Genomic DNA, 10,293 nt, shown 5'->3' with positions numbered 1-10,293 from the left:
TTGGCTATGAGGGGTTCATGGGCAAAATAAGAAAAGGGAAACCTCTACCACATGTGTCAGCAAAACCACAAACCGAATGCATACGGGTATTAAGCAGATTAAGTTCATATTTATGCAAATTAATGTGACATGTCTCATAAGGAGTAACTACTCACATTCCTAAATAAACTGGTCATAAATGTCACCAGTTATAAGCTCTAAATCTCAGAATATGATGTAGCTCGCCAAAAATCAAAGTCAAGTTTAAAGTTCAAAGAAGAATTTAACCAAAACTCGTAGATATGCACTTGATTCTACTAATAACATGTCAATTAAGCAAGGCTTAGGCATAAACAGCTGCAAATGTAATGTCATCATTGAAATACTACCGTTCCGACTCAACCTATATGCTAAAATAAACGTGCAATTTTTGTTTGAATTTTTGAAATTTTTCAATTTTTTTTTCGTATTTTGGTATATATGTAAAGAGATAAACAATGCAAGGCAATAATGTAAACGTGAATGCAAGCAAATGAACTGCGACGCAAAAACCCTTCCCCAAACCAAATCGCACAATGTCCCCATTGTGCAAAATCATGTAATGAAGAAAAATGGAGAACGGGAATTTGCGAGAAAATAAAGAAATAAGACATGAAGTGAAAATCGGGAACTCACAAGACTTTAAGCGCGGAAAAAGGAAACCTCCCAAACCGGCGTGAGCTAGGAGGTTCCGAGTGGCTAGCGATGCTACCAATAATGACCTGAAAAGACAAAAATACCACGCATAAAACCAAGAAAGCAAAATTGGGACGGTAATTATGTGCAAAATTAAGAAAATGGAAGAAATCAGATATATGACGGAAAATAAAGTGGAGTAGAAAACTCCCTTAATTTCGCGAATTGACCAAACACAGCAGGGGAGTGATCGTGAACAGCAGTGCAGATGAGGCGTCCTCGGTCGATCGACCATATTACTCAGTCGATCGACCAATGTGTCAGGAACAGAAGCTCCTGGAACTGTGCAGCTCAGTCGATCGACCACACAGGCCAGTCGATCGACTGAACTAACTGCCGTAACTTTCTGATTTCGTCTAATTAGCTCAATAAAGAGAGCTAATATGGTCTTTATACCTGCTAAAGCACGTAATAACGCGCCCAAAATTGCGCAAAACCCAAATGTAAAGTCTAAAGGTCTTAAATCCTAAGCAAACACAAATAAAAGCGAAGTCTCGCGCACACGAAAAACGATAAATAGTCTAAAAGCAATAAATAGTCTTTAAAAGGTCTACGAAACGAATCAACGGAAACTGCGGAAAATTTCCGACCAAGGCTTCTGTCTACATGAAGTAGCTTCCGCAGTGCTCATCTCAGAAGCTGGACTCCACTCTACTCCGACTGGGATACTCAATGGATCGTCCCTAGCATCTTCCCAAGCATGGCCATCATCTCCTAGCTCCTCACACTCGAGATCCGACTCCGAAATTTTGACTGGCTCCTTCTTCTTGGGCTCCTCATCCGGCTCCTCGTCCGTTGAATAGCTCAGACATCCCAGACCGCCTCTCTGAACAATGGGCTCCTTCTCAGCTGGAGCAGCGAGCGGTTCTTCCTTCCCCAAACCGGTTCCTGCAACATCCAAAACAAGAGAATTGCCCTCCAATTTGCTCCCAATCTGGGGCGGAGGTGTCATAACGGGGTAGGTACGGTAAGGAAGTGGGAATGTCAGAAAGCACAAAATAAGATTTCTTTTCAGAAATCATATTACAGGTCATGGGCCACATGGGGTCTTTCTTCCTAGGGGACTGGGCAAACATAATAGAATATTTCCCTACCTTAAATTTCAAAGTTCTTTCCCCTACATCAATTATTGCACCAAAGAAGCAAAAACGGTCTTCCCAAAATAATTGGGGTGTTGACATCTTCAGGAATATCCAAAACAACAAAGTCAACAGGAAAAAGAACTTTTCAATTTGAACAGGGCACATTCTCTAAGACCCCTCTTGGCCGAATCGCTGAACGGTCGACCATTTGCACTGATCATGTCGATAATGGCAAATCTAGTCAATCCCAACTTCTTAGCCAGACTCAAAGGCATAACACTGACACTAGCCCCTAAATCACATAATGCCTTCTCAATTGAGAAAGTACCAATATTGCGGGGGACGAGAGAAACTACCCGGTCGGACAGGTTTATGAGTAGCGGTGTGGGTTAAGTACGAACTAGACTCTTGATTAAATGCACCGACTCCACAACATTCAAAGACCTCTTCTTAGCTAGCAATTGTCTCATAAACTTCATATATGCAGATATTTGATTAACTAGCTCTAAGAAAGGAATTTGCACGTTAAGACTACGCACGACATCTTTAAATTTATCGAATGTTACCTCATCTTTGGTTGGCACTAGTCTTTCCGGATAAGGAGCTGTCAGAAGTAGCTTTGCCCTCTCCTCTAGGTCTCTCATACTGGCATCGGTGGACTTAGGTGAAGATCCACTACTTTGTCTTTATTGTAACTTGACCCCTCTTCGGACCGTCTCAGAAATGACCCATTAATCGTCGTAGGGTCATACCTTGGAACCGAATCCCGACCCATTAGCATTTGGGTCTTGCCTCAATAATTTTGGAGTCGTCTCATCCCGAAACAAGAAATCCCTCAAGTTATCGGCATTGAAGGACGAATTGGCTCATCATCAAGAAGATCATCATCGATCGACCGGTGTGGTCGGTCGATCGATCGATTTCTTCTTTTCCGAATGAACAGAGAGATCGAAGGTATCACCGAGGATCGCGGGTGGTCGATCGACTAGGTGATGCGGTCGATCGACCGAATCGCCGCTCTTGTCCGTCTTCTTCTCGTTCTTTTTCTTCTTTCCTTTTCCAAAGACTTTCTTAGGTCCATCAAGAGCGGACCCGCTCCTCAGCGTCATTGCATGTACGGTCTCAATACGCTGATTCATAGAGTGAAATTGACTCGGTATCGCAATTTGCATTCTTGTCTAATGTAGCAATTTGAGATATCGACTTCGTGATTAAGGCCTGGTTTGCCGCATTGCTTTTTTGTACCTCCACCATAAGAAGTGCACTAGACTCGTCAACTCGCAACTTCGTTTTTCAACTCTTGTTGTGACGGAGTGGATGGTGGTGGGGCTTCATAAGGAGGCACATATGGTTGATGCGGTGAAGCAGGAGTGTAATTATACGAATTGTCGAGCTGAAGTTGATGAAAAGCAAACATCTTCTCCTTAGGGTGCCCGCAAGCCTCAGATGTGTGTCCCACTCCGCCGCATCTCCCACAAAACAAAGACACTGCTTTTGCTCCCGAGAATGGAACATGAGTGGACTCTCTGAAAATCTGCAAATAAACAACACTAAAGAAGAAGATAAGAACTGCCTCAAGGTACTCAGTCTTCCCTTGAGGCGAAAAACAGACTAAAATGAAAAACAACTAAAACTAGCGCTGCCTCCCCGGCAACGGCGCCAAAATTTGATACCGTCGTTTAGTATCAAAAATAATATTTATAGCCTAAATACTACTAACAGAAGCTAGTGGCAGTCAGGGTCGATTCGCAGGGAGGTAGGGAGATAATAGTTGCTTTTAATCTCGGTCTTGGGTAAGCTGTTTGAGGGGTTTTTGGTTTGAGTTGATTCTAAAACTAATAACATAAACTAAATAAATAAAAGTAAATAAGGACGTAAACAATGATAAAAGAAATGCTAAGACGGTTGGTTCACTATAGCTGCGATGGCACATAATCCTAGGTAACTTCGAAATACGGTCGCGAAGGATGGGGAAAACAAGTCCTCTCGGTCCATGTTAAATAGTAGCTACCTCTCGGCCTATGCTACTAATCCCTAAGTCTCATTAATACTAACTCTCGTTATTGATTAATGATTCCTAATGCAAACTAAATCACGTTATCTCTCGATCTTAGCAATTTAGTCGTTTTAATTCGTTAATTATTGTCCATTCCTATCTCTCGATCTACGGGATGGTCAAGTTTAAGCATCTATCAAGTCTCCTCTCGGTCTCATTGAAAGATAAAGCACTTAACGAAGCAAACAAAGCAAAACCAGACGAAAGTCGATCGATCGACCAGCTACCCCAGTCGATCGACCAACCGGCTCAGTCGACCGACTAGTTAAGCCAGTCGATCGACCAAGCCCTAATGCGAGGTCACCTATTCTAATGCCATCTACGCCATAGATCCCCTACATCTTAGCAAAGGATACCTAGCTACTCATACTAGAAATAATGAAAGTAACAAAATCAACAATTAAAGCTAACGAATTCATACTTGAATTAATAAAATGAACAATTAACATAAAACGATAAATTTGGCTTCGGGAGATCTAACCTAGCAAATCTTATACTACGAAGGAAAGCAGTAAAACTGAATAAAGGAACAGAGAATACCGTGTAAAGGAATTGAAAGGAGAAGATCAAAAACCGAATGCGAAACTAGAGACTTTATTAACGGAAATAATCTAAACTAATGTATCTGTAGAACTTGATGATAAAACTGAATTGAATATTCTGAAAACTAAGGTTATGTTTTTATAGGAATAATCCTGCGTAACCTTCATTCCTAAACCAAAAATTTTCATGAAATCGCCAGCCTCACATGCCTAAAATAACTGAAATAAGCATCTAGAAGGTCTAAATAAGTGCTACACTTATTAGACATTAAACTCTCTACTAATTAGACTTAAAGCCTCTTAATTGCTTAGATTAATATGCTATTAACTACTCTAAATGCTGCTGAAAGTTTCAGCTTATTCCACACATTACAAACTTATAAAATAAAATGTAATAAAATATAAATGGGCGTGTGTTTAATCCAAACATTGGACCAAACACACATGAGGTTTTAAACTAGCAATCCCGACAACCATAGCTGCCATAGACGTGCTATCATGGCCCAAACGAAGCTTCACCAAATCCCCATCACTCGGATCACCATTCGGACTATCCAACACCTCCACCGTATAATAATAATAATAATAATAATAATAATAATAATAATAATAATAATAATAATAATAATCCACAAATGGACCCTTTCTCTCTTGCTCTTATCCAGAAGGAAAAAGCAACCTCTGCTGAATTCTGGAAACTTAAGAGGATAGAGCTAAGTATTCTAACTAATGATACAAGTTCATGATGTGAAACATAATGATACAAGTTTCAGTTTTTTCTTTTAAAAGATCAAGGAGAGGCAGCATCAACAAATTATAGGGGCAATTCAAGATGTTAATGGGCATTCTCATAAAGGTTTGGAAGAGGTGGGAAATGCTTTTGTTGATTTCTACCAAGGGCTACTTGGCTCTACTTAAAGTGTCAATAATATTGATCCTGAGATTTTTTTCAAAGGGTGCTTGCTTGTGTAGATTCAACTGACTGTTTTAATGTTTTTGGGATACCGGGTTGGTCCCTGGTAGGGAATACTGTATTCTGGTAAGTTATTTTATTGGGTCATATGGTAATATGGAGAATTCTGATTGAATAAAGGGAATGACATAAGGCCGATGGAGGGAACTCGGGCCAGCCTGTGGTTGGCTGATTCCGTTACGTTCACTCTTTTTCAGGTACAAGTCTAAGGGAAGGTTAAGTGTGAGGAATTTTCACCTAGAAGATAAAATGTATATAATGTATAATTATAGAGTTTTTAGTTCTAGTTTTATAAGTGTAATTATTTTATTGTAAAGCCTTGTATTCTCTGAAGGGGAATACGGCGGTGACGCCCTATAATTCCGCTGCTGTTTATTTGTACTATAATGAGTTTTTTTTTAGCTGCCTGCTTATTTTTCGGGCGTTACTGATTTGTATCGAGCCGCCACACAGCAACGTGGTGAGCCTTCGGCCACACGTCTAACGGGGAAAAGATTTTAGGGGCTAGTATAAAACTCGAAACATATAGTCTAACATAGAAATTGACGAATAACGAGAGTGGGTAGATATTATTGTGGGGTTGATATTATAGGACTACGTGATATTTATGTAATGTGTTGGTTGGTTGGTTGTGTAGTACTAAGTAGTAGTTAATTATATGCTTTTTGTTTACAATGTGATCTATTTTTATGAGATTTATAGAGCTAGTATGAATTTTGATATGGGCATATGTATATTATGGTACATACTCTAGATTTAATATGACATGGAGTCCGTAGGACTACTAGCAAGGAGCATATTAATTGCCATATGGTTTTTATGTGTGCTATATTTTTTTTTGGTGTGCGTAAATTATTTGGAGTTACTTATTCCGTAACATGTAGCCATGCATATTAGAGTAAGATAAGATGGGTAGTCAAGTTTCGAGATATTTTACCTTCAAGATTTCTACTTTTTACCTTCCGCTCATTAAAATTCGGGGTTGTTTCTGTGATTTCAAAGTTCTTATACTCAAACTATGTCACGTATAACAAAAATTTTAAATTAGTTCGTCTATGGTGTAGTTTAAAAATTTAATATTGTATTAAAAAAAATTACCTATAGAATTTGAAAAATGAAATTTTCAATTTTTGTTTTCTTTCGCTTTTTGCGGTTGTTGGTAGGATAAGACTTGTTATTAAAGACGTCTAATAACCGGTCCAGCGCCTACTAACGCATAATTTGAGTTCGTTTATTTTGAATTGGATTACTTGAATTCTTGTTCGCGACTGGAATTCTTACGTTCCATTATATAAGACTTACGCTTTTTACTAATTTCATAAATGTGATAAAAAGACTTTTGTTAAATTAAAATCTTGAAAATCTCCCGAGTTTCGAAAAATCGAAGTTAAATATTTGGTTAATAGAACACTTATCTTTACGGCTTTGAGTTTTGAGAAACCGAACATTTAAATTTTTTAAATTTTCTATTTTCAAGTTTCGGGACGAAACTTATTTTAAGGAGGGTAGAATGTAATATCCCGAATAAAATTAGTTTTAAGATATATATTATAATAGGACCATTTGAGATTTTATAGACTAAACTCGTATATTTTTTTGTATACACGAAGACGGCCCTATTTTAGTAATTTGTCTAATAATATATGAGTCGGGCCCGTTATGATTTTTACTACTCCGTACTATGTTAGATAATTTAAAAAAAAATAGAAAAAAAAAAGTAAAAGCATCTAATTCTACATAAGCTACACGTAGGTCTATTAGTGACTCATCAAGGCTAACATCATAACATCTTTTTTTTTTGACAGCAACAAATAGCATAGCTTACAAAAGAGCTTCTTGAGCAAGATTATGAGCTATCCTATTTACCCCCCCCCCCCCCCCCCCCCAGGATAGTAACTAAGAGAGCAACAATGAAAATGAGACGCAATAGACTTTAAATCATGGATAATGCACTTAACAGATGCATTCGCCTTCTCCGCTCCATCAACCTGCATAACCAAGACAAGACAATCCGTAACTAGTCTAACATGAAGGTATCCTTCGTCCAAGGCCCATTTGAATGCCATGATAGCTGCATTTCCTTCGGCATGCAGGGCAGACGAGGCAAACGAGCGAGCGTGAGCAGTATTCCTTAAGGTCCCATTACCATCATACAAGCACCACCCCATGCCAGAACTTCTATCGGCCCTCCAGGCAGCATCACACTTGATAGTGCAAACATTTTTGCACCCAGGTCCACCAACAATCCAATAGGGGAAGGAGTTTCTAATTCTCTTAGCTAAACCAAAGACCGGAGAGGAATCCAGCAAAGGTGCTCTAAGGAGGCTAACATCCTTACTGCTCACTACCTCATCCATACACTGAATGTCACCAAGAATAGAATTGAGAGCACTCAAAGGCCAAGGGCGACGGTTTTTGAACACCGTCTCATTCCTACGGCACCAAATTCTCCAAAGGGTAGCAATAAGGGGAAAGAGGAGGGAGTTGAGATCTGGGCCAATTAAGAAATAAGTAACCCAGTTTATGACCCAAACCCTAGCATCAATGTCCACCTCTCCCGTGATTCTAAGTCCTAAAGGACATCCAAACCATAAAGCCTTTGCAAAGCTACAATCTCTGAAGAGGTGAGAAATAGATTCCATACAAGGAGATGATTCATCACAAAGAGAAGAGGAGGAGCGCCAATCCATTTTTCGTTTGAGAATTCGAGAGCCCACTTTGGAAGGGCATTAGCCATAAATTTCCATAGAAACACCTTTAGTTTGTTTGAAATGGGCAACTTCTAGAGCTTTGATTTGCAGAAGGCCACAATTGGTGCATACATTCTAGAGCGATCAGCATTCGAGGTAGGTCCATTAGATAAGGCCTAGCGGCAACATAGTATCCCGACTTGACTGTGAAAACACCATGTTTAGAGAATTTCCAGTAGAAGGAGTCATCCGAGGGTTGACACGGGATATAAGTTGCGAGGATTTTCTTAGTAACTCCCTCACCCGGATCGAAACCAAGAGAAGAGAGATCCCATCTTCTATGATTATCATGAAGATCACCAACCAAAGATGGCGTGGAATCGGTAGGAACATCAATAAAATCCCCACAAAGATCATGAATACTATAGCCGCCTTCAATCCATTTACTCTTCCAAGCATTAAGCCGAGAAGAAGATCCCATAGTTCAAGCAATATTGTTGTAGATAAGATTAGAGCCCCAGATTTTAGAGCCCATGACGATGCTTGGGGAGCCTTCCAACGATTCTGGAATAATATATCATCTTGAACACCAAGCTAAGGACCAATAACTTTGCTAATAAGGCTTCCCGGAACACATATGATTCTCCAAGCAGACTTGGCCAGAAGAGCTTGGTTAAAACATCCAATATTGCGAAGTCCAAGACCCCCTTCTCCCACAGGCCTACTAAGGAATTCTTTACTACACCAATGAATGGACTTATTTGTTCTAGTACCACTCCACCAAAAATGCACCATCAAGGACCAAATATCATAACATCATTTCACCTCATTTGGACGAGGTAATAAGATGGTCCCTTCATTTGGGATAAGCGGCAAGCATAGAAACGCAGACAAGGGAAATTAGCTAACGGTGAAGGATGAATAATAGGGTAATATTAGTGACCTAACAAGGTCTCTTATACTTAATTAAGGTATGATTTCGGGACCTTTTGTCGATATAAGTAATTGTTTGTCTTTGAAATAAGATATTAGAAATAATCGGTATACTAGTTTCATTCTTAATTTCATGTTATGAATGTTATACTGCTCACATGTTATATTAGTTACCGTCTTATAAATATATGATTGTGATAAGGCGGTTGTTGTCATATTGCAAAATTGGCCAATTGTAGCATTTCGGATACGATTATTGGTTTGAGATGACATTATCTTGTAAATCAAAATCAGTACACGAGTAGGAGCGTTGGCTCCATATAAATTAAAGGGGCAATGTTGGGATCAGAGACGTTGGTTCCAGGAGCGTTGGCTCCATATAAACTGTAAGAGGGCGTTGGCTCCATGTTAAAAAAGAGCGTTGGCCCATGAGAAATACGTAATGTCTATTCTCTTCACTAATGATACTAGTTTTATGCCCGTGCAGAAATTGCACGGTCTACATTGATAAAATTTGTTGAATATATATTTTATTGTCAGAAAATCCACGATTAGGTATTATATTATGACATTTAAAAATTTTGATTATCTCATATTTTTAATTTAAGAGAATGTAAAAATTGGTAAACGAAATGTGTCGCAGACTATTTTTAACCCGTATCCTAACTATTATTTGACCTCTATTCACTTTTACCCGTATTTATCCTAACATGGTTAATCTGTTTAACGTATTCTAAATTAACCCGACTTGCATAATCAAAATGCAACCATAATGAATTGATTAAGCTCGTTTACAGGCGACTTGATATGAATCAATATAAAAAAATAATATCAGAAGTAACCATATAATAATACACGTGGAATCCAAATTGTTCGATCTAGCCCGAGTATCGCCGTTTTAAGGTCACTGGGTCAAGTAGTAAGAATCAGTCAAAGTAAAAGATTTAGATTTATCTTACTCCGTATAAGCTAAAATGAGATGGGTACTTACCCGTTTTAATGTTAAAGTCGGATACTTTTATTTTAAGGGAGTCTAATTGGAGACAAACCTAACACCATACATAAAATACAAATTGCATGAATATGGTTCAAATAGTAATTGTATATTACTTAGAATAGATTAAAAGTAATGTTAATTAATACATGGCTTAGCCAACATTCCTAATATGGGTTAAACCTGCATTTTATTTATCCGAAAAAATTATAAACCCAATTATTTGACCCATAACCTCCCATATTCATAAGTCATGTAACTCATAACCCTCCAATCTCCATGTACCCGCATTCTTCGTAAATTTTGTTG

This window comes from Silene latifolia, chromosome 2 (genome assembly GCF_048544455.1).
Source record: "Silene latifolia isolate original U9 population chromosome 2, ASM4854445v1, whole genome shotgun sequence".
Lineage (NCBI taxonomy): Eukaryota > Viridiplantae > Streptophyta > Magnoliopsida > Caryophyllales > Caryophyllaceae > Silene > Silene latifolia.
This window is presented reverse-complemented; position numbering follows the sequence as displayed.